We start from the raw sequence: 26,077 nt of genomic DNA on the forward strand, positions 1-26,077 counted from the left end.
GACTGGAAAAGGTCAGTTTTCATTCCAATCCCAAAGGAAGGCAATGCCAAAGAATGCTCAAACTACCACACAATTGCACTCATCTCACACGCTAGTAAAGTAATGCTCAAAATTCGCCAAGCCACACTTCAGCAATATGTGAACCGTGAACTTCCAGATATTCAAGCTGGTTTTAGAAAAGGCAGAGGAACCAGAGATCAAATTGCCAACATCCACTGGATCATGGAAAAAGCAACAAGAGTTCCAGAAAAACATCTATTTCTGCTTTATTGACTATGCCAAAGCCTTTGACTGTGTGGATCACAATAAACTGTGGAAAATTCTGGAAGAGATGGGAATACCATCAGGAAGCAACAGTTAGACCTGGACATGGAACAACAGACTGGGATCCAAATAAGAAAAGGAGTACGTCAAGGCTGTATATTGTCACCCTGCTTATTTAACTTCTATGCAGAGTACATCATGAGAAACGCTGGGCTGGAAGAAGCACAAGCTGGAATCAAGATTGCCCGGAGAAATATCAATAACCTCAGATATGCAGATGACACCACCCTTATGGCAGAAAGTGAAGAGAAACTAGAAAGCCTGTTGATGAAAGTGAAAGAGGAGAGTGAAAAAGTTGGCTTAAAGCTCAACATTCAGAAAACAAAGATCATGGCACCTGGTCACTTCATGGGAAATAGATGGGGAAACAATGGAAACAGTGTCAGACTTTATTTTTGGGGGCTCCAAAATCACTGCAGATGGTGATTGCAGCCATGAAATTAAAACACGCTTACTCCTTGGAAGGAAAGTTATGACCAACCTAGATAGCACATTCAAAAGCAGAGATATTACTTTGCCAACAAAGGTCCATCTAGTCAAGGCTATGGTTGGTTTTTCCAGTGGTCATGTATGGATGTGAGAGTTGGACTGTGAAGAAAGCTGAGTGCGGAAGAATTGATGCTTTTGAGCTGTCCCTTGGACTGCAAGGAGATCCAACCAGTCCATTCTAAAGGAGATCAGCCCTGGGTGTTCTTTGGAAAGTGAAAGTGAAGTCGCTCAGTTGTGTCCGACTCTTTGCGACCCTGTGGACTGTAGCCCACTAGGCTCCTCCATCCATGGGATTCTCCAGGCAAGAATCCTGGAGTTGGTTGCCATTTCCTTCTCCAGGGGATCTTCCCGACCCAGGGATTGAACCCAGGTCTCCTGCATTGCAGGGAGACACTTTAACCTCTGAGCCACCAAGAACTGATGCTAAAGCTGAAATTCCAGTACTTTGGCCACCTCATGCGAAGAGTTGACTCATTGGAAAAGACTCTGATGCTGGGAGGGATTGGGGGCAGGAGGAGAAGGGGACGACAGAGGATGAGATGGCTGGATAGCATCACCGACTCGATAGACATGAGTTTGGGTGAACTCCGGGAGTTGGTGATGGACAGGGAGGCCTGGCGTCTGCGATTCATGGGGTCACAAAGAGTCGGACACAACTGAGCGACTGAACTGATTGTTGACTAACTAACAATGCATGCCGAATGACACCCATGTTTTATTCAAGCCAGGTAGTATGCTAAGTGCATTGTGTAAGTAACAGATTCTTTCTTGACAGAAGTCATGGGCTCAGATGTCAGTCTAGTGGTTTTATAAACATCTTCTGTTAAGATTCAGTGTTAGTAAAGTGTCTGCAGGATCTGATTTAAACTTTCAATAAAACAGTGGGGCATGTGAAATTTACATGTTTAATTCTTTACTGAATTTTTTCCTCTAATGTTCACAAATGTAGACATATCTCTTTTCTGAATTAAATAGTAAAACTTTTAATAAAGCACTCCCTGAATAAAAACTTTAGAAAATCTGCTGCTGACTTTGATGGGTGGAAGATGGAGCTGGTATGTCAGTGTTGATATTTGCTGGTGGTCTGGGTCTTGCCTACATAATATGGTTTTATGTAGCGATGTGGGCACTGCCTTACACAGTAATGTGACATGATCCTTGATATCCAGCACATTTTGGAGCAAAACTATGACACTAAGACCCTTCTGACAGGCTTCCACTTTGCCCTGTACAACATTACAATGGGGGCATTCTTTTTCCAAGACAGTCATTGAGACCAGCACTATCAGATTATGGCTTGATAGCTATTTATCACTTTGGTTTGGTGTAGAAACCACGAATCCCTAATCACTCACAACTTAAAAAGACCACAATGTTATCAGAAAATAAAGTTTTAAAGAAATATTTTAAACATTAAGTCACAAACTTTCTAAACCCTTAAAGAAATCTGACTTTCCATGCAAATATTTAAATAATATACAAAGCAGTCAAATTTGATCACTTTTTAAAGTGACCCCTTCTATTTTATGTATTTAATGTGAAGAGGACCGGAGGACAGAAATAATTTCATGGCTCCTTCTAGGATTTAATCACAAACACCTTGTTTTTTACTTCTAGGAGACATTATAAAGGCAAATTGGGACTTGATAAGAAGGGCCTGGCTGATATGATTATGTCTGATGCATTTGTCAATTGATTGAGAAGATCAGATTTCAGAAGTAACTAGGACATAGGAAGCAATTTCCTGAAACTGATAGCCCAGTGCTGGGTGAGGGAGGAGTTTGCACAGAGAGGCCTTCCCCCACCCCCCATCTGAGTAACAGCCTTCTGCTCTGTGTTCCCATCACAAGCATCCTTTGCACATGCCTAGTCTAATATTTTGGAGAAGGCAATGGCACCCCACTCCAGTACTCTTGCCTGGAAAATCCCATGGATGGAGGAGCCTGGTAGGCTGCAGTCCATGGGGTCACTAAGGGTTGGACACGACTGAGCAACTTTACCTTCACTTTTCACTTTCACGCATTGGAGAAGTAAATGACAATCCACTCCAGTGTTCTTGCCTGGAGAATCCCAGGGACGGGGGAGCCTGGTGGGCTGCCCTCTATGGGGTCGCACAGAGTCGGACACGACTGAAGCGACTTAGCAGCAGTCTAATATTTATATCAGGAGGTTTCACGATATGTCCATTCATCTGCTGTTACTGGACTGTGAGCTCCCTTGATACCACGCATATGTTCTTTGTATTGTTTTCCTAAATCCTGGGCGGAGTAGATGCTCAATGAGCATTTTGGATGAAAGAAAGGAAGGAAAGTAGGAAGCGAGGGCGGGAGAGAGAGAGGAAGAGGCAAAAGTTTATCTATAATGTTTACAAAGATATTGAGCAAAGTAGAACATGTACTTAATTTGATGAATCATTTTACTAGTAATAAAGTATGATTAATTTAAGATTCAAATACAAGTTATAATTTAACAGGTACTCTAGGCTGTTAAATGAAAAATAGGTGCAATACATTTTAAAAAGCTTTCAAGTCCTAAATATAAACTGAACAGATGAGATTTTTCATCCTCAAGAATTACCTGGATATTAGCTTTGGAAAGTGTAAAAGGTAAAAAGAAAGAGGGAAAGTACTGAAATGAGATTAGGTGGATTCTTGGCATAAATATATCCAGTCACTATAAACTTCCAAAGGAATTTAAAAAGCACCTAAGAAAATATTGCTAAAAGAAAGTAGCTCAACTTATTGTCTGTACATCTTAAACCAAAATATTTTAGTAAGTCCTACTGATAAGTGGTTGATTTAATTCTTTGTATAAAAAGTCTTTTTTTTTAACCTGGATAATGTAAATATATTGGTTAATCATTGGAGGACTGCCAGTCTTCTTCTTTATTCTACTTTTTAAACCACCAGCAGATTGTAAATCCTTGAAGTTTGCTTGGAGTTATCTTAGGTAAAGTCCAAAGTTTAAGGTAGTATTCAATAAACCATAAACCTCACCACCAAAGTCCCCTGATGCAGAGAAGGGCCAAAGGACACTCAATATTCTGGCTTAGTCCTTACTCAGCCTGCCTTCAACCTGTTTCTCTAAAGATTCATCATTCTTGGACTTTCACCCATGACTTATCCAGATTTTCTTTAAAATAAACTTTTTTATTTTAGAACAGTTTTGATTTATAGAAAAATCACAATAGTATGGAGAATTCCCATGTATTTTGTACCAAGTTTCCCCTATTATTAGCATCTTACATTAGTAAGTTATACTTGTTACAATTAATGAACCAATATTGGCACATTCTTATTTATTAACACCATAGTTTATACAGATTTCCTTAGTTTTAACCTAATATTCTTTTTCTGTTCCAGGATCCTGTCCTGGGTACCACCTTTCTTTTTGCTGTCAAATTTTCTTAGGCTCTTCTTGACTGTAACAGTTATCCGACTTGCCATGTCTTTGATGAAGTTGACAGTTTTGAAGAACTTGTTATTTTTCATGTCCAATCCTTTAGGACCCCATGGACTACAGCATGCCAGGCTTTCCTATCTTTTGCTGTTTCTTGGAGTTTGCTCAAACTCATGTCCATTGAGTCAGTGATGATGTCCAACCATCTCATCCTCTGTCGCCCTCTTCTCTTTCTGCCTTCAGTCTTTCCCAGCATCAGGGTCTTTTCCAATGAGTTGCATGAGTTGGCTCTTCACATCAGGTGGTTAACTGTTCGGACTAGTCGTTAGGTATTTTGTAGAATGCCCCTCAGTTGGGATGTTTTTCTCATTAGACTGGGGTTATAAGTTTTGGGGAGGAAGACCCCACATGAAGGGCACCTCTCATCACATCATATCTAGAGAATGTACCACCCATGTGACCTGTCACTGATGGTGTTGACCTTGAGCTCCTGGCTGAGGTGGTATCTGTCAGTTTTCCCCACGGCAGAGTCGCTCCTCTCCTCCTAGTTCCATAGGAGGAAGGAAGCCACTAGACACAACCCACACTTGAGAAGTGGAGGGTAATCCCATTTCAGTTGCTTTGTTTGCAAGTATTTTCTCCCATTCTGAAGGTTGTCTTTTAGCTTGGTTTATGGTTTCTTTTGCTGTGCAAATCTTTTAAGTTTATTTAGGTCCCATTTGTTTATTTTTGTTTTTATATTTTCATTACTCTAGGATCAAAAAAGATCTTGCTGTGATTTATGGCAAAGAGTGTTCTGCCTGTTTTCCTCCAAAAGTTTTATAGTATTCAACCTTAGATTTAGGTCTTTAATCCATTACGAGTTCATTTTTTTGTATGGTGTCAGGGAGTGTTCTCATTTCATTCTTTTACATGTAGCTATCTAGGTTTGGAAAAGAATCTAAAAAAGAATGGATAAATGTATAACTGACTCACTTTGTTGTACACCTGAAACTAACACAATGTTGTAAATGAACTATACTCAATACAAATTTTTAAAAAAGAAGTAGACAGTTATCCTTCACCTCCTGGAGGGCAGAGTACAGAAATTATTTGGAATTTTTCTGCACAAGCACTCTGTCTCTTCTTCGCCATTTATTTATTTATTCAGTCATTTATTTATATACACACAGACTTGTGGATATTTATTTTTACTTTCAAATAGCATCACCAATTCAATGGTGAATTCAATGAATTTGAGCAAACTCCAGGAGTTAGTGGAGGTCAGAGGAGCCTGGCATGCTGCAGTCCATGGGGTCACAAAGAGTCAGACACGACTTAGTGATTGAACAACAACAATAATCTAATTCTACTTTATTTTTTTGCTCAAATTGTTCCAGTTTTGTCTATTAGGAGCTCTTTTATTTGACTCTTGAATCCCTTTGATGTACTTCTGTCATTGTGGAGTTTTCTTTCTCTTTTTTTCAAGTCACATAAAAGAAAAAAACTTTCTGGCACTGTAAGATACTCCAGACTCAACTTGGATGTTTCCTGCCCCAGTTCTAGAATCAGCCATGTCTCCAAATTGTCCTGGTTCCTTTTATTGGAGGGTGCTATAAGAAACCAAGATCTGAGGTCTAGGTGGGCTTGGTGTACCTTGCCTCCAGTTCCTGACACAGCAAGGAAATTCACCTGTGTATATTAGCCTATATTTCTATGCCTGTCCACAAATATTCATATATGTAACCAAAGTGTATACAGATGCAAAGATACTGATATTCAGCTAAACATACAATTTTCCCAATGTGGATTCATTAATACATGGTTCATTGTATAGCCTTTTCCCTTTGGCTTATCTGTAAATTCTCATACCAACAGTAGGACATCTGACTTCCACTGTTGGTCATTCATTTATTTTAGCATATAGGTATAGCAAATCTCGGAGAAGGCGATGGCACCCCACTCCAGTACTCTTGCCTGGAAAATCCCATGGACGGAGGAGCCTGGTAGGCTGCAGTCCATGGCGTCGCTAAGAGTCGGACACGACTGAGCGACTTCCCTTTCACTTTTCACTTTCACGCATTGGAGAAGGAAATGGCAAGCCACTCCAGTGTTCTTGCCTGGAGAATCCCAGGGATGGGGGAGCCTGGTGGGCTGCCGTCTATGGAGTCACACAGAGTCGGACACGACTGAAGTGACTTAGCTTAGCTTATAGCAAATCTAAATTTTTTTCATCTGTATCCCCATTGGAAACAACTTTATCAACTCAAGCACAAAGCTTGCTTATGGTTTCTTTTTGTTTTTTTAACCCATTCCTCCTTCTCACAGCTGATGGATCTGCACCATCACCTCTGCTCATACCTACACATACAGCTTCTCAAGGGAAAATATGTATAAATATTGTTTAGTTTCTTTTATCTTTGGCCTTACAAACTCCACTCATTTCCAGAGTTACCAGGATCAACAGTGATTTTTCCCAAGCCCCGGAAACCTCTTGATAGGTTGTTTAATTCATTAACAATATAGTTAACTTGTTTCACCACATTCTCATTCCATCCCTGGGATCCGAAATCTCCGAGATGATTTTTTTTTTTAATTTGTATACATCAAGGTTCATGCTTTAATAATAATGTTTTAAATTATTTAACATCTAGCAAAACTAATAAACTATGGCCTACCTTGTGTCAGGCCCCATAACAATGTCATTCTGTGGGATTTTACCTTGTAGTTTTCTTGGAACAGTCTTGGTATGTCCCTACTTAATTAAGCCATAGGCATCCCAGTTTCAGAAGCACGGACTACAGAAACTGACTTGTGATATTTATGGCCCTATCTCTAAAATCCTGGAATTCTTTAGATTTATGTAACCATATCTCTCTTAATGATTCCAGAATCTGCAAAACATGATCTATTTGGAGAACTGCATTTGCATAAGGTTAGAACTGTTTTTTTTTTTTTTTTTTTTTCTTCCTTACTGCTCTTTTGCTCTTAGTAAAATAAAAGTAAACTGCAGGGGAGAATAATAACTACCATAGTCAATCCTATCTTTTGTCTAGAACAAATGCCATCATCACAACTTAAATACAAACCCCTTTGTCAATCAGGGTTTGCTTAAAACAACAATTAAGTTGCTCTACACTGGTAAGTGATCTGCTATGTTGTTTTTTATGGGCTTTATTTGTTGCACCAACCACATTATCTAAACAGCTAGTGAAATCATACTGGTGATTTTATATAGTGCAAAATTATGCCAGTAAAGGAAGGAAAGGCAATGGTTGTTTGTTGCTGTTATTGTTGGGTGTGGGTGGGGGAAAGTACTGGCTGGAATTAGCAAATAAACAAATAAATTTTCTTCCTTAAGGACATTCGTCCTTTGTAAATCTTTCCAACTTCATCTTGCCTAACTCCCAGGATGATCATCTACCACATGGTGATGTAAGGTAGTCCCCAGTGGGGACTATTTATTTCTACTGCTGCCATGACAGGTTGACGGGTGGGAGTGATGCTCTGGAGTTGTATGAGTTGAGAAGTTTAAGAAAAATATACTTAAAATCATACATTTATGTAATAAGATACTGGACTGTATCTTTTGATGTGCAAAATACTGCCACAGTGAGAGATGCAAGCATCCCTGGGGGTGGGGCCCCCCCACCTGTGGTAGGGGGTGCTGCTGGGTGGGACTTTTCCGAATGTTATAGAGCAAACAGCCACCCCTTGTGCAAAGGGAAACCTGGAACCCAGAGAAGGAACCCAGGATCAGATGCTTCAGGTTGAGTTGTCCTTTGACGCTTAGCAATGTTGATCAGGTGTATTAACAGAACTGCATGTTTGAAGAGACAGAAAATGATTTTCCCCCAAGTTTTCCAGAATGTTATTTTTTGATCGTGGGAGGTAGGCATAGTTCGTCATGCAAACATTTGCTTTTGAATAATTGAGAGGAAGAACCAGCCTTTTCAGAAATGACAAGATTACTTGAAATTCTGTTCACATCAGGCTGCAGGAACCGCTGAGAAAAGGAATGGCTGGGCTGGGTCATGCAGCCTGGACTGTTGTCACTGCCCTCGTGAGTGTGATTGCAGGTGAAATGTGCCTGGCTTTGGCAGGGTTCTCAGGACTCCCGTGATTGCCATGCCTGAGCTCTGAAGGTCAAACTATTATCATCTTAAGAGAAGGGTGGGATTTCACCCAAAGGGAAGAAATAGTGATCATTATCCCAGGGAAAGGGCTTCCCTGATGGCTCAGATGGTCATGCAGGGTCTGCCTGTAATTCAGGAGATCCAGATTCAATCCCTGGGTCAGGAAAATCCCCTGGAGAAGGGAATGGCTACCCATCCCAGTATTCTTGCCTGGAGAATTCCATGGACAGAAGAGCCTGGCAGGCTACAGTTCATTGGATCGCAAAGAACTGGACTCAACTGAGTGACTAACACTTATCCCAGGGGAGGAGGAGTCTGGGTTTGAACCAGACTGGAAGGATTCTTCACTTTTTTTTCTGGGAACTGAGTTGGGCTTGGACTCTGAAGTGTGGGGAGCCCCATGGAACCTAGACCTGGATGCAAAGGTTGGATCTGAGCCTGAAATCCTAAGAGTATCCAACCCTAGAAGCAGTAGTGAATTTCACTTAGTTTATGACCCTGTCTTCTGTAAAGTTTTATGAAAAGCCTGATCTCAGATGTACTATATGCCAGTGTACTTTGGGGGTTAGGAAAAACCAGGGCCCTTCTTGGAGGCTGGAGAAAAAAATGCTTATGACAACAGATGCCTGGCCCAGTAGAGCTATACTCTAATATAAGAAGGAGTAGCAGCAGTAACAAAGGCTGCAGTTCAAAAAAGCAAGAATAAAAGCCAACCCCAAAACTTGCCCCTGAGAACACATGTGATGACACCTTGAAAAACCTCAGATTATCTGGGAGGCATGGGGTGAAGGTGTATGTGAATGTTGAGAAGTGAGGGCCACATCCGATTAACTAAGCCAGGAGGGGCTCATGCAATAATATCTTGGGAGAGCAAAGATGATAACCTAATTTCAGTTCAAGGTCACAGCTTGGAAATGCCAGGGACACAGAAGTCACACTCAGTTTTCTTCAGCTCCTAAGCTTGTGTCTATGAATTTTCTACCATGAAAGGAATGCTACTGCACAGCAAAAACAAATTCAGTAGCTAATTTGAAAAACAGACATTTAAAAATAGAGCAATGTAGGAGTCATGCTGCCCACTGTCTCTTCTTCCCATACGTCAGGATATATGTGCTTTCCTATGCACACAAGTTCACTCTTCTCTCTCAAGCATCCTCAGTGCAAGTGGAGGACTTAAGGCTCTTTACAATCTTAAAACCTTCAATTATAACCCACACTAACATAACAAAGGTAATAAAATGTGGAAGCTTGCCAAACATTTGTATAGTACCATGCCATTCACAAAGAACTTCAAAAAATTTGATCTCGTTGGAACAACACTTTCTTGCCAGTTAACTGTGTAGGTGTCTTTTATTTTCTTTCAGTTCATTTTTTTTTTTTTTTTAAAGCAACAGCTCATTTTTAAAGACTGGGCAGACAGAAGCTCTCACTAGCTTTCTAGATTCACCACACAGGAAAACAATGTTCAGCTTCCTTTTTTTGTTGGTATCACATCCCTGATTTCTAAACAAATACATGAAGTGGGTCTCTAAACTCTGAATGGAAGTAAGCTAATCATTGACATTCGAGACACTTTATTACTTGACACACTTAAGCAAAAAATGCTCAGCCACTCTGCAAACTAAGTTTCTATTCTTGTGAAGCATTTTCTCCTTAAGGGGCCCACACAGCCCTGCTGAGGTTCCTGGTAGACTGACCTATCTGCTTTTTTTTTTTTGGCACCCTCATATTGCTCCAGTCAGAGATGGGCACAAAGGGCATGGGTACCATTATTGAACAGAAAAAAATAAGATAATTGCCACCAAGGGACCACTCCTTCAGTCCCAGGCATTTGCTAACAAATGACAGATTAAATCTTCTTAACTACCATGTGATGTATTGATTATAATCCTATTTCACAGGTGAAAAAAAAATGAGGCTGTGATATTGTTATATAATAAGAAATATATATTTGGTGTTTGTCCTCAATTATCACAATCCTTGTAATTTCCTGAGAAATAGGGTAGGGGTGATAAAAGCATCTTTTGTTATCATATGTGTTCTTAGTCCTTGGTTCCTGACACAGAAGCTTCTAAACGTTTGGGATCTCTGGAGTGTAAGAATGTCTTTCTGTATGCTAATGAGTTGACTGGAGGCTGGGGTCCTCTAGAGAGCTCAGGGTGGGGGCTGGTCACCAGAAAGTCCATGATTAGACGCTAGGAAATTTCATCCCCACCCTCCGACTGCCAGGTGGAGGGGAGGGAGTAGAGATTGAGGTAATCACCAATGACTATGATTTACTCACTCATGCCTACGTAATGAAACTGCCATAAAATGCCCTAAACATGGCAGGGGGTGGTTGGGAGTAATTTAAAGAGCTTCCTGGTTGGCAAACACATCGAGGTCCTGGGAGGTGGTATGCCCACATACTTTGCCCTGAGAATCCCTTGCACTGGCTATTCCTGAGATGTATCCTTTATAAGAAGCTGGTAATACTAAATAAATTGTCTTCCTAAGTTCTGTGCGGAGAAGGCAATGGCACCCCACTCCAGGACTCTTGCCTGGAAAATCCCATGGATGGAGGAGCCTGGTAGGCTGCAGTCCATGGGGTCACTAAGAGTCGGACACGACTGAGCGACGTCACTTTCACTTTTCACTTTCACGCATTGGAGAAGGAAATGGCAACCCACTCCAGTGTTCTTGCCTGGAGAATCCCAGGGACAGGGGAGCCTGGTGGGCTGCTGTCTACGGGGCCGCACAGAGTTGGACACGACTGAAGTGACTTAACAGTAGCAGAGTTCTGTGAGTTGATCTAGCAAATTAGCAAATCCAAGGGGAGGATTGTGGGAATCCCTGATTTATAGCCAGGAGGTCAGAAGTATGGGAGGTCCAGAACCTGCATTGGATGTCTGAAGCGAGGGCAGTTTTGTGAGACTGAACCTCAATTTGTGGAGTCTGATGCTAACTCTGGGAAGCCAGTGTCATAACTGAGTTAAGTTGTAGGACACAGTTAGTGTCCAGAGAGTTGGAGAATTGCTTGGGTGGAAAACCCACACTTGGTGTCACAAACTGTTATATTAAAAATAGTTTATAGACACTCCGAGAGACACACTTGTCTAATTTCACACATCCTGAGAGTGTGAGACCTGGGATTTGAACTGAATTCCCCAGATTTTAATTCTGTAATACTGCGTTGTCTATTGTTTTGTCTGGTTAACTTCTGGAGCATTCTTATTAATCCTGGTGCTGATAAAAAATAAATGTATTTCATGAGAAACCCACAGTGGCACTTGAAAATGAACATTTTTAAATCTTTACAAGAAAAAAACAAAACATAAATACACCACTGAATGTCACAGTGAGTGACTGAAGTGCTGTCATTTGGAAATTATGTCTCTGGTCCCAGGTTTACTATGGATTGAAAATAATTCTGATACAATAGATGGTCTCTCGCTTTCTTCTACTCTTTCAAAACATAAGCAACTCAGTTATCTGTGTTTTTGCTTATGAGTTAATATGAAACTTCAGGAAACCACATTATTCATTCAGTGGAACCATTTGGGGAAAAGGTGTGATAAAAATTAGAGGATCACTCCCACTAATAATTTCATCACCAGCAGCAAAACCAACAGCATAATCATCGCCACCACCCACCACCACCAAGATCACCATCACTGTGGTGATCATTCCCACCATCATCAGATTTTCTTAGGACAGAAGTGGTCAATTTCTCCTCCTCATGTGAATATCACATTTATGATTTTCCTTTCACTGAAAAGTTATAACCTATCACTATCCAAGCCTATTCAGACCTCAAACATTTAAACATGGCTCTTACATGATACAGACTTTTATTCAGTAAAAGCAAATAGTCAATCTGCATTGATGGCAGAGGTAGTTTACAAATTTCTCTTTGATCAAATTCTTCTCATCGTTTATTAGAAAGTAGTCAGCCTTCAAAAATGTCTTTGAAGTAAGTTTGAATATATGCTTTCCCTGACTCATTCTCTTCACACATCCCAACACACACACACACACACACATACTGCTGCTGCTAAGTCACGTCAGTCGTGTCCACTCTGTGCGACCCCATAGACAGCAGCCCACCAGGCTCCCGTCCCTGGGATTCTCCAGGCAAGAATACTGGAGTGGGTTGCCATTTCCTTCTCCAGTGCGTGAAAGTAAAAAGTGAAAGTGAAGTCACTCGGTCATGTCTGACTCTTTGTGACCCCATGGATTACAGCCTACCAGGATCCTCCATCCCTGGGATTTCCCAGGCAAGAGTACTAGAGAGGGGTGCCATTGCCTTCTCTCTCTCACACACACACACACATGTAATTCTATAATAACATTTCACTCTTCCTTATGAATTTGTGTTATACAAACATGAATGTCCCTCTCACCACCTGTCTTTTGAGGTCCTAGATTAACACACTTCATGACTAATAAACTGGGAATCAGACTTTGCTCTCTGTACATGTAGCTTCTAATCTATAGTGACTTGTGTTATGAGCAGAATCCCTGTTTAAAAACGATAACATGTAGATAAGACTAAGGTTAATTTTCTTAATCAACCAATTAGATATTGTACACACAAACAGATATTGTCCTTTTTTAGATGTCAGTATTAATCTGTTAAGAATCCATCTGAAACTGCTGTCAAAATCTGGGATATCCCTTATTTTATGATAGCAAATTCTCCCTGTTCAAAATGGATTTGAATTTTGAAAAAGGCCTCATTCAGAGGCAAGCTATTGAATAAAGAGAATAATCACACTGGGTATGACAGATTGTTTTTTGTTTTTTGGTTAAAAACAAGCTTTTACTGAAATGTAATACAGTGATTCTGAGTGCATAAGTAAAAATTCTGGGGATGGTGATTTTTATGGAAAAAAAATAGAAAAAGGAAGTCATGATTTCCTTAAGTAAACAACAAAAATAAATTTTAACTTTAACTTTCTTGAATAGCATGATCAGTGTAATGGAGTTTAGGACAAAGAATAGCTAACAGTCTTCAAAATTTTTATTCATATGTCCAAAAAGATGTATGAAAAGTTTAAAAATGCTGTAATAGGACTTCTTTTGTGTGGTTTCCAACTTGACTTTAAAAATAATTCACAAAATAGGACACCAAAATATTTTGAGAAATAGCCTCTGCACTGAAATTCAGGTATAACCTTCTTCGGCTGAATTTTGAAGGTTAATAATATTTTAATAAAGTTCTAGTAAACTCACTTAAAAATTAGATTAATGCTTGATAATCGTCTTTCTTATTCATCTGTCTCCCCCAAGAGTTGAAGGGCTTTGCAGATTTGAGACACAATTTTCCACAATCCTTCTGAAAAAAATAGAAAATTATATAATGTTTCTTTATATAGGTTCTCAGATTCTGTGAAATTTCAAGTTTCAGAGAAATACCAAATGTAATTTACCACAGTTTAGCTGCTTTTTTTAGCTGTACATGACCAGTAGTCATGTACGGATGTGAGAGTTGGACTATAAAGAAAGTTGAGCGCTGAAGAATTGATGCTTTTGAAGTGTGGTGTTGGAGAAGACTCTTGAGAGTCCCTTGGACTGCAAGGAGATCCAACCAGTCCATCCTAAAGGAAATCAGTCCAAATGTTCATTGGAAGGACTGATGTTGTAGCTGGAACTCCAATAATTTGGCCACCTGATATGAAGAACTGACTCATTGGAAAAGACCCTGATGCTGGGAAAGATTGAAGGCAGGAGGAGAAGGGGACGACAGAGAATGAGATGGTTGGATGGTATCACCAACTCAATGGACATGGGTTTGAGTAAACTCCGGGAAGTTGGTGATGGACAGGGAGACCTGGCGTGCTGCAGTCAATGGGGTTGCAAAGAGTCGGACACGACTGAGTGACTGAACTGAACTGAACTGAGCTGTTTTTAGTATTTTTAGCCAATATATGGTCCCAGCACTATAAGACTATGATTCTGGAACATCTAGTGACATATCTAAGTGAGCTCATGATTTCTTCTGAATGAAAGTGGATCTCGGAACCCCTCCTTCAGGCTTTTCCTGCTGTGAGGGAATCAGCTGGTGTTATCAACCACGCTAAAGAACATTGTGATAGAATGTGGATAAAGAAAGACACATATGCCAACTCCTACTCTGTAGTTTTTCTACTGTCTAATGTGAGGGGCAGGATGGGCCAAGTGTGATGTGTTACCACTCCCCAAACAGAAAGAGCAATTTTTTTTCTGCCCAGCACACCACTGCTGTTCTGGAATACAGATTTCACCTATGTCCCATTTCTTAGGCAAGAAAATAGCGGGTCCAATGTAGAGTCACTGGTGGCCAGTGTTTCTAAAAATCTAAGACCCTTTGTTTCAGCCCTGAGTAGCGGTTTTGCATCCCCCCAGGCAGCTGTGCATTCATGGGAATCCATGGAAGTCATTTGTTGGGAAGGAATTCCCTGATTGGGCTCGGATCATGATTCAGCTATTTTTAGGGTTTCAGCTGGTGTCCTACCAAGTTCCACATGATCTAGGCTTCACGTCCTTCTATTGAAATAATTTGGGAGATGAATATTAGGTAGAATTTCAATCTCTGCATCTATCATTATTGCTGCTTTAAAATAAACAAGTTCTTAGAATTCATTCCACCCAGCCAGAGAAAATCTGGTTGCTGCCTCAGGTTTGAGCAGCTTAGGAAATTATGGGAAAAATCAGCTACAGTGAATTGAGAATCTTGGGCCTCTATCACCACTTTGTGAGTGAGTCAAGGGAGGAGCCTCACTTGGGAGAGACTTGCCAAGTAGTTTTCACACTGGTCTCTGCTGAGCATCGCTGTAAAAAATGAGGGATTGTGAGATATAGTAGAGCGGGTCACAGCCTCTACATGCCCTGGGGTGCTGGTTAAGATTTAAACTCTTAGACTCCACCCAGATCTTCTGATAAGACTCTTCAGGAGTTAGATCCAATAACCTGCATATTTTATGAACTCTTCAGTTCAGTCGCTCAGTCGTGTCTGACTCTTTGCGACCCCATGAATCGCAGCACGCCAGGCCTCCCTGTCCATCACCAACTCCCTCTTATACACATGCAAAAGCTTGAGAACCACTGCTGACTAGGAGTTCATAGATTTAAGAGCCGGAAATTGGGGTTCTGGGCTGCCCCACCCCTATTTCACATTCATCTACTTTAAACATTGTAAGAAACACTTCTGTGGCCAAAAATTTTAAAAGTTAGAAGCAACTATTTCAGCATGAACTTCTGAAAAAGACTTTCTCATGGCTTATCTTCACTGATGATTTCTTTCTAGTGAGAACAAGAATGAATGCATTAAAAAGTGATTTTGTCCAGATAACTTCAGGATATAGAAAGCCATTTACTTTGTCTACCAAGAGGACCCAATTCTGCATCTCCAGCTGCAACTGATCTGTAAGATTTGGAAGACTCCCAGGAGTGTTGACCGGGGTATCTGGGATTAATGGTTGACCCCCATTACACATCCAGAACCCTACTCCCCCATCTACTTCTCAGATTTGGCCTTCAGCCAAAGAGCTCCTCATTGCAAAGTTTAAGAATGTGACATATACAAACATGATCACAGAATGCATTCCATATGCTGGCTTTTGGGTCACACAGAATGGAGATGTTAAGAATATGTTAATATGGTTGCTTTTAAGACAACTTTGTATTGTGGTTTTTGCTTTCCTAAATGCCTGAAGTCTTTCTTATTGTGCCAAATTTAGCAAGAAATCTAGAAAATGAAAGGCAGTAGTGGAACTAAAATATTCAAATTTTAACTCATATAATATACCATTGAGTTTCACATATTATAAAAACTTAATATGATTCAGATAAGTCTGGTAGTGTCAAAACCTTCAAATCCATAAAATACAGTACGTAGTAAGTAACTCAGATGTTTATTAAGCATCTACTATATACAAAGCTCCATTCTATGTATTTTGTAAGAACTACAAAGGGAATATTATATTGATTCAGGCCTTCAAGGAGTGTACAGTTGAACTGGGTATAAAGGAGAGGAATAATGCTCATATAAGCCTGTAGTGAATGCAAGGATTAGAGCTCTCTTATTATATATGAGAGAAGGAAAAGTCTGAGTACTTCTTTTAAGCTGTTTTACTGTCACAAAGGTGAGGTATATTTTAAAAATATGGTACATTTTGCCATGGATTCCTTGCTATATTTGTGTATGTATGTGTGTGCCTTCTTAGTATTTGTTTCTGTGATTTGATTATAATGTGTATAGTTACATATTTTTAAAACTCTAATCTTTGAATGTATTGATCTTTCAGATAAGATAATTTGAATGTTTTGGCAGTAACAGAAAATTTTTAGCCATTTTCAATTTGAATATTGCCTCTTCTCCATTCTCTTTATTGCAACCCTCATAAAACCTGGTTGTGATTTGCAAATACTGAAATTCAACCTATACTACAAGATTCTTAATGTCTTTCTAATTTTTTGCACTTCATTTTCTCTCTATGTTACATTCCTGGTAATTTCTGCCTAACCATTCTTTATTTCAGTAAATCAAGTCTTAAACTGTGCCTGTTGTATAGCCTGATTATTGAGCTTTGACTTTGAATCACTGTATTTTTGTTTTGGGCATTCTTTCGGGTTCTTTTTTGAATGTTCTTGATTGCTTTTATAATCTCTCATTCATGATGTGTTTTGTTTATGTGTTTGTTGCAATATTTACTATGGACTCATGTTCCTTGAAACTTTACTTGTAGTAAATTTTGAGGCCTAAGTTGAAAGTAATTTCCTTCAATGATAATATACATTTACTTCTACCTGGCACAGCAGGGACTGCTTTAAAATCAGTTCCAGATTTGAAGGAGTGTGAATTTGGGTTGAAAATTCCCATGAAAATTATATTATGCTATGAATTCTCAGGAGACATATTTTCCCCTTCAACCCAGCTCCACAGTTGAGAGAAACTAGCACTTTTCAATGGTCTCTACTGAGGGTTCTTAGCTTTGTCTGATGTCCTAGGAACATCAGGAAAACTCATGGGTTTTCCTTTCAGACTTCTGCTTTGGTTGAGCGTGAGGATTTGTCGTATGCCTCACACTTTGTACAGTTGTCAAAAACAGGAGCTCAAAGTAATCAAGATTTAAAAGATTCCCCCAGAGCAAAAACCAGATTCAGTGCTTAGTTACCTATATATATATATTTCTCCTTTTAATTAACTTTTACCCTCCACTGATTGTCTTTTCTTGCTTGTTCATGGATGTATTTTTAAAGAGTTTTTTTTTATTATTATTATTTTTTTATATATAAATAAGAAAAAGCAGGGTCTATCTTTGTTGTGTTCAGTGGAAGAGCAGATCATGCTATCTTTCCTAAATTATGTCCAGAAACAGCAGCCCATAAACTTCTCAAGAACTGAGCTTCAGTCTCTAATTACTTCCCACAGACACTTCAATTCTTGTCTCTCTAAGCCACGCAGTAAGAGCGTGGTACTGGGGGCAGTTACAGTGCAGAGCAGTGGGGGTGCTGCTGCCTTTCTGATAGAAAGGTGAGGCTTGCACCTCCGCTGTAGCAGCAGGACTGCACAGGCCCTACATTCCTCTGCTCACCCAGGTCAACGGGATGTTTTGGGAGTTCCTCATACCGCCAAACATTGCTGGCACCACTGAAGTTTCTCACCTAATACTAATTGTATGACCAATTTTGAAGAAAATATTAACCTGAAGTTGAATGAGTATATCTGTGTTTACAGGAATAATCTAGTGAGTTTTCTGAGAGTAGATTTCTCTGTTCTGATGCCATGACAAAATACCAACTGGCTTAAACAGAAATGTATTTTCTCATAGTTCTGGAGGCTGGAAGTCACAATCAAGGTCTGGCAGGGTTGGGAGCTCTTTCCTGTTTTCAGGTGGCTGCCATCTTGTGTGTGCTCACATGATCTTTCCTAGATGCAAGCTTGCTGGGAGAGAGAGACCGACATATACATACATGCAGGGCGGGGGGTGGGGGTGGTCTCTCAGTCTCTTTGTATAAGGCCACTGAACCTATCTAATCCAATTGGATTAGGGCCCCACTCTTATGACCTCATTTAACCTTAATTACTTCCTTAGCCAAATATGTCACTCTAGGGAGTTAGGGCTTCAGCATATGAATTGAGAGGGGAATACATTCAGTCCATAACAGAGCATCTCTTATGAACTCACTTATATGAATGACAGATATAAGGGGACTATTACAGGTTACAACCCAAGGCTGAACAGGTTACAACCGACAGCCAGTGTTAGCCCTTGGAGGGCTTTCCCCTCATGTTTATCTGCCTGATGATACGTTTGATCTGTGTTTGAAAGCAGGATGTTCACATCTCAAAGGGGAATGGACAATCCATTAGGAGAAAGAGTACAATTTTAGAGCCCTGTTCACAATTTATGTTTGTGTTTTATGTACATATGGAATTTTACTACACTTTTACATGTATGTAATTTATATAATCATAAATGTACTCATATCAAGGAATAGTCTAGAGTAATTACTGAGTGGTATGGAGCCGTAAAGGCTTAGGAGTCACTTGTAAGGAAGGAAGATGGCCCTTTTCAAGGTATTCAGTTCAGTTCAGTCACTCAGTCGTGTCCGACTCTCTGCGACCCCATGAAGCACAGCACGCCAGGCCTCCCTGTCCATCACCAACTCCTGGAGTTCACTCAAACTAATGTCCATCGAGTCGGTGATGCCATCCAGCCATCTCATCCTCTGTCGTCCCCATCTCCTCCTGCCCCCAATCCCTCTCAGCATCAGGGTCTTTTCCAATGAGTCAACTCTTTGCATGAGGTGGCCAAAGTATTGGAGTATAGGAATCCATGAACACAGTTAAGATATAAACCTTGCTAACAAGAATAGATCACAAGAAATAATCATCAAAGAAGTAAAGACTGTCGATAGAAGGGATAGAAAGGATAAACCATGTCACCCCAACATAGGAGGAAAAGAAAAATGAAAAGGAACAAAGTATTATTATTTCTCAGTAGCTTTTAACTGTCTCTGCCATGTTTGATCTACTTGTTTTTAATAATCCCTTGGTGGTGTGATTCCAGTTAACCACAAATGGTAATCATGTAAGTGTTTGCCCTCACAAAGTACCACGATTTCTTACAGAGGGCTCTGAGCTGCTGACAGAATTTATCTGAACCATCTCTGTTTTCTTCATAGAAAAAAATAGTATTTGGCCTTGACCCAAACATCCTCTCTGCTGCTTGATTGGAGAATTGAAAAGCAGAGTGAACTGCACTTCCCTGATACTCTTGAGGTGCAGGAAAACCCATTAAATTGTTTTCTTTGAGAAGGTATTTTAAAACTTGATGTGTTGCATTCCCTTCTGAAAATGGAAAAACTAGTCAGGGAATTGGCTACCCTGTTGTAATAGATGAGGAATCCTATCATCTATGGGCTTATAAAGAGGCCTGGAGCTTTGGTCTTTTCCTCTCTAGCCTCCAAGAAGATATAGAATTTTATGTACAACCCCCAAATTGCCTGAAAATCAGAGTGGCCACTTCCACTTAGATTCCACAGTCAGCGTTTGTCTCTTGGAGGCAAAAACACAGGCATCAATGCACAAAGAACAAATGCCCTTGTTGGCACCAGGCATTTGCAGAAAATCTGGGCTGGATAAAGGGGAGGGGAAGATTTTCTGTCTCTCATGGTACCACAGAGAGTCAGTGTGCATGTTCGGGCCAGCGTGGAGACAGGATGCGTGTAACTCTGTGAGTTTATTCTCTGCTAGGTGTTGAAGGTTGCAGAAATGAATAAAACAACTTCCCTTCTAAGAATAATTCACACACAGTATAGGGCTCAGTAATTTGCCTAAAATTTTATGCCAAATTATATGTGCTTTTGGATATAAGCAGTTGTTTTTCCTGGGGAGGTAACTTCATAGATTGCAAAAAGGTCTGTGACTCCCCAAAATGTTAAGAATGATTGTTCTACACAAATGTTTTTTTTTTTGGGGGGTGCGTCTTTTCATCAAAAGGGATGTTAGTGCTTAGAATTAGGTAGAAGTATTCGGGGCACACAGAGGAACACATATAGAGCTGGCAGCACCTCTTCGGAGGTCATGCCTTCTAACTCCTACTCTGCTGCTGAGGGGCCTGATAAAACACTTCTAGGAAGCTGGAGCTAAAAGTGTTGGTTGGTGGCAGTAGTGGTGGAAGATTCTATTTTTTTAAGGACTTCTAGGCTTTTATCTTTTTTTTTTTTTATATTCACATGGATGATGAAAAAATTTCTCATCAAAATAAAAATTTGCTAGATCTCAGCATAAGCACTTTGAATAGAAGGAGATGTTTTCATTATAATATTTTTTAAACTTTTCTTTTCCTATATATCTTCAAGGAGTTCAAATCTACAATAAGAATAATGTGTGTGGCAGGGTATTGATTAGTGAGAAGCTATCATTTTAGTGGTTAAGGGCGCAGACTAAGGGGCCAGACTGCCTGGGTTCAAGTCCCAGCTCCTCCAAGTTGTCACTGAAAGTGGAAGTGTTAGTTGCTCAGTTGTGTCTGACTCTTTGCGACCCATGGACTTGTAGCTCACCAGGCTCCTCTGTCCACGAAATTTCCCAGGCAAGAATACTGGAGTGGGTTGCCATTTCCTCCTCCAGGGGATTTTTTGAACCCAGGGATCAAACCCCAATCCCCTGCTTTGCAGATTCTTTACTGTCTGAGCCACCTGGGAAGCCCAACTTGTCACTACCTAACATCCATTTCCTCATCTGTAAACTGGAAATAAAAATATCTGCTTCATTGAGTGGTAGTGATTTGATGAGTTAATGTATGTAAAGACTTTAGAGCAGTGCCTGACTGATTGTAAATGCTACCTTAGTGTTTGCTTACATTCTTAATAACACCCACCCCAAGCCCCCTAAACCCTACCCCTGTTCCCCATTCAGTAACTAGATGGTGGTAGGTGATCACTGTTATAGGGAAATGATGTGAAAGGAAAGAGGAAAAAGTCTCCTTGTGAGTTTCAAAAGAACAGGCTTTGAGGAAATGGAAACAGGACAAAGGTAATAGACTGTGGACTCAGGCGAGTAGTTGGAAGTGTTCTCTCTTCCACCTCCCCACACACTGGCTAGAAAAGGATGCTGCAGATTGGAGGGAGAGTGAATTGAAATGAGGGTTATGAGAGCTTAGATGCTAGTAGATCCCTAAAAAAGGAGGCCATGAACTCTGGTTCCATGTCAGGTGTGAGGGATGCTGGAACCTAAAACCAACCCCACAGAAAGAGAACAACAGAGTGAACCCACGTCCTATTTCTTTAAGGTTCTGGGGAAGTAACAATGACTCTATAGTGTGACTTGGCAGATGTGGCCTTGTTACTGAGCCCAGTTCATTCTGCACACTGCCCAACAGACCAATAAATTGAAAGACAAGTTGTTAGAACAAGGAATAATGATTTTCATGGAAAAGCTAGCACACCAAGAAGATGGCAGGCTAGCATCTCAGAGAACCATTTACTCTCAGTCCCAAATTGGGATCCTTTTATACAGAAGAGAAGGAAGGGGAGGGGCTCAATGTGGCATTGACCAATGGCTGACTAATGGTCACTGGTTGACAGTTGCTCTCTAACCGTCACTTGCTTGGGGGTGGGGCCCACTGAGGCACCAACCAATAGGTGGGCAGGACCACTAACGGTTGCTGGTTGACAGTTTCTCCCTAATCGGCTGCTGGCTTGTGGCGGGGGTGGGGAGGGGGAGGGCGGTGGGGGAGTGGGAGTGGGTGGGGGCTTCTGACCGAGGCTGCTACAGCTGGGAGCCTTCCCCTGCTGCTATTACAGCCTTCCAGAGTTCTCCAGGCTCCATTACAACCCCAGCATGGTTTCTTGGTTTCCAAGCATGGCAGAAAGGACAGAAATGAGGAAGCCTCAGCGACCATGGGGGGAGACTGTATTAGATGAGATGGGGCTTCCCAACAGGAACCAGGATGAAAAGAAGGCGCTGAGGATGAAGACCAGGTCCGCCCTCACCTGGACACCACCTTAACCCTCCTAGGTGCTCAGATGCTACACTATAGAAAAGGGAAAGGAGGGGAGACTGACTTCACATTCTTAGGGAAAAAATGGGACTTGAAATAGAAATTAAATCGAGTTGTGAAAAGTTCAAGATACCTGTTCTGCACGTTTGTATTTTCAGACAGAGATTCGTACCTGCTCTACCTAGTTCCTTCCTGACTCAGTTATTGCGCTCATTCGGGGAAAGTGAACTAAGTTTTGGTTCGAAAGCTTCAGCTCACAGCTGGCAATATCTGAGTCACCAGGGTGTGTCTCCACTGCCTGTCAAGGTTGCGTAATGATGACAAGAACTGGGAACTTGGGAGTAGCGCACCCCCTGAGATGACAATCACAGCACGTCAGGCAGGGGGTAGGGGTATCTGAGAAGCAGGTGCTGGGACCTCTCCATTGAGAGGGATGGGAAGCGGAGCGTGGCTCAGAAGGCTGGACCTCTGTTCAAGGCAAGGACTGTGGGAACGTCCATTTTTGTAAGATGGGAGTCCTGCGATCCTAGCTTCCTGTTCTGTCCCAGCCGGGATTCTCTGCATAAGCATTAATACATGTCTACTGGCATCATGTGGGATGCAGGGAGCATTCCTGGGTGAATGGGACAGAGTCTTTGCCTCCGGAGTGCCTGTCTGTAGTAGGGGCGGGGTAGGTGCACAGCTGTTAGTGGGCCTCTGTTAGTGTTCCTGCTCAGCCATTGGTCCTCCTGGCAGTGGACCCCTCCCCCAAGCAAACGACCGTTAGTGAGAGACCGTTAGGGAGCAACTGTCAGTGAGTGACCGTTAACAGTCCTGCTCAGCCATTGGTCAGTGTTACAGTGGGACCCTCCCCTAAGTTAGCGACCTTCGGGAGCAGCTGTCAAGAAGCAACCCTTAGGAGTCATGCTTCAGCCACTGGTTGGCATCGCCCTGGGCCACTCCTCCTCCCCGTCCTCTATATAAAAGGAACTGAATTTTGGATTGAGGCAAGATGGGTTTTTGAGACACTAGCCTGCTGTCTTATGGGTCTGCTAGCTTTCCCCTTGCCCCAACAACTCCTCTCCTGATTTACTGGCCTGTTATGCAATGAGCAGAATGATTTTGGGCTGGGTAACACATTTCCTGCTCCCAAAGAGATCCTTCCCGTGTTTAGTAGGCGGCAGATAAGATGGGAATACAAGGGGAGGAGAGTTCCTCTGATATGAGCGCTCCAGAGGAATTCCTAGCAAGCAGGGCTCCTACACTGGGTCTTGGGAGGATAAATGGGTGTTCATGAAGGAGACAGAGATGCTGGGGACACAGGCTGATCACAGATGTGCAGGTAAGGAGCAGCAGAGGACACAAAGCAGAAAGCTCTGCAGCATCTCTGGGCTGTAGGGAGACAAGGGGTGGGAGATGGAAGTTTGGGTCAAGTCACAGACAGCCTTGGATGCTATGAACAGGAATTTAGCCTCCATTCTAGAGCCCGTGAGTAGCCGCTAACAGGTTTCTAGGTAGATAGTCCAATAACCAGGTTTATATTTCACAAAGATATGTCTGGCAGCATTTGGAGGGAAAATGGGAAAGGACTGGAGGGGTGGCCAGAATGTTAATGAAGATTGTTCACTAACCAGTTCCATTCACTAACCAGTTCCAGCAAGTCCCCACATTGAACTACAGACTCCATAGGCCCATCCATTAAAGTCTTGCTTGTAAAGGGAAGTTCCAAAGGAGGTTTCTGACTAAATGGAAACAATAGAGGATCAGACACAGGAAAGCTGAGGGCTGGTACTTAGGCTGGTTTCTAATGAGTTAGAAGAGCAGCAGACAACTCTGCCTGTACCCATCCTGGCAACCTCAAGTTCCAGATTCCTCCGCTTGTCTGACCTTACAGCCAGATGGAGTTTCCAGCACCAGCCCCTCTAGCCATCCTGTCCAGCTGCACTGGACTCAGGGTGGTGATGCTATTCTTGGAAGAAGGAAGCAGGCCATCCTGCCAGTGATTGCACTAGTCCCTCAGTCCAATGGGGTCAGCAAGTGTCACCATACCTTCCACAGCTCTCACTTAAGCCCAAAGCAGGGTATGACGCTTCCATCAGCCTTGGAACTTCTATCTGACTCGTACTTTGTCAAAACTGCATTTTCATAATTACCATTGTGTCCAGGACTTCCAGGGATTGCAGTAACTCCATATCGCCTCTTGCTAAATCATTTGGCTGCATTTCAGAAATAGTGTTCTCAGTTCCAACTGGCTTCAGTCTGCCGCTCTCAATTAATTATTCATGCCTGTGGCTCAGATTTTCACATCCTCATAGCCTTTGGTGGCCCAGCGATCTTGGCTGGGAAATGGAGAGTGGGAAAGGAGGGCCAGAACATACAAAGTGGGGCGAATGGGAAATGACCAAAAAAAAAAAAAGTATGTGGAGGGGTGGGGTGGGGGTGCACAAGGCAGTGGGCAGATCTTTGGAGGATGGGAAGCGGGGATGGATGGGTTAAATGGGAGCAAGTGGGAAAGAAAACTCTGAGAGGCAAGAGAACAGAACAGAGAGAAGTGTGGGGCTGTCCTGGAAAAGGAAATTGTGTAACTTGATTGCAAGATCAAAATGCAGCTCTTGCTACTGATTAAATTAGTTTATCTCTGCAGCACAGCGCTGGGCTGCAAAAGAGATGTCGTAGCTGGAGGTGAACAGGGAAATGAGCTCGCCATGAGTAGTTCCCTGCAGCTTCAGTGCTGTCTTGCAGTTTTCTTAGAAACCACAATGTTTCCCTTTAAACAATGGATCCTTCCCCTCCTCCCTCCAACTCTTCCCTTACTCTTTAGGTTGGCTAGTTCAATTAATGACATTGACTGTTTTCACAGATCCTATAGGAGCTTTGGCACTGGTGTCATATGAATATGGAAAGTTCCATTGGACAGAGAATGACTGGGCAGTGTGGACTGCTGAGGAGAGAGAGCTGACCCAACAGACACTTGATCTGACTGGAGCAAGTCCTGTAGAGCCTGCACTGGAGAGACCTTGGCAATCACCCAGCCACTACCCTGGCTGCACCTAGACGCACCTGGGAGCTTAAAAGAAAATAATCGTGTCTGGGTTCCATCCTTAAAGGTTTAATTCAAGTTGTCTGGGGTAAGGCCCTTTATCATTATTAAAAACAAGAAAATCAAATGAGGCTACTATGTGGCCAGAGTGGAAGATCCCTGACTTAGTTCAAGCTTTTCATTTCATAGATAAAAAACTGGGGCTCCTGAAGTCAATGTCGGGTGCCCTGATTTTTCACAGTTGAGGAGTCATGGTTCTCCTGCCCTCCTACGTCAGTGCTGGCTCTGCCAGCCTAGAGGCATTTCAGCACGAGCACCTTCTTGGGGACTCCTGAGCCTTCCTATGAAGAGGTGACTGAGTACTTACTCCCTAACATGTCCGTCTGGGGCTTAGCACCCTCTAGAGAGGTTCCTTCCAGCCTGCTGAATATTTTATAAGCATCTGAAGAGATTCAACACAGTAAATAACTCCTGTGCAGGAACATATTGGACGTCCCCCATCCACACACACACCCCCACACTTGTGTACAAGCACACACAGACTTAGTCTTTCCTCATTTCTGTTTGAAAGCAGGTGACCTTTTCTCTGAACTGCAGTCACTGCCAACAATAAACAAACATGGAGGGAAAAAGGTAAACAAAGGGAGTTCTGCTGATGTTCCATTCCAGAAGCATTTTGTTTGATCCTGGGTGGAGGGGGGCATTTCTTAGATACCTTGGGACTCCATACACATTTGACTGAACAAGGGGTGCTGGGGATG

The 26,077-nt window shown here is 41.8% G+C and overlaps 1 long non-coding RNA gene across 1 annotated transcript in view; it reads left to right on the plus strand.

The window, feature by feature from the left end:
- LOC113885045 overlaps positions 1 to 26,077 on the plus strand; it is a 53,870-nt gene that overhangs the window by 25,895 nt on the left and 1,898 nt on the right. Inside the window, exon 3 of the long non-coding RNA XR_003509115.1 lies at positions 25,137 to 25,404. This is a non-coding gene — a long non-coding RNA (uncharacterized LOC113885045). The remainder of the gene's footprint in view (positions 1 to 25,136; positions 25,405 to 26,077) is intronic.

Source organism: Bos indicus x Bos taurus, chromosome 27 (assembly GCF_003369695.1).
Source record: "Bos indicus x Bos taurus breed Angus x Brahman F1 hybrid chromosome 27, Bos_hybrid_MaternalHap_v2.0, whole genome shotgun sequence".
NCBI classification, from domain to species: domain Eukaryota; kingdom Metazoa; phylum Chordata; class Mammalia; order Artiodactyla; family Bovidae; genus Bos; species Bos indicus x Bos taurus.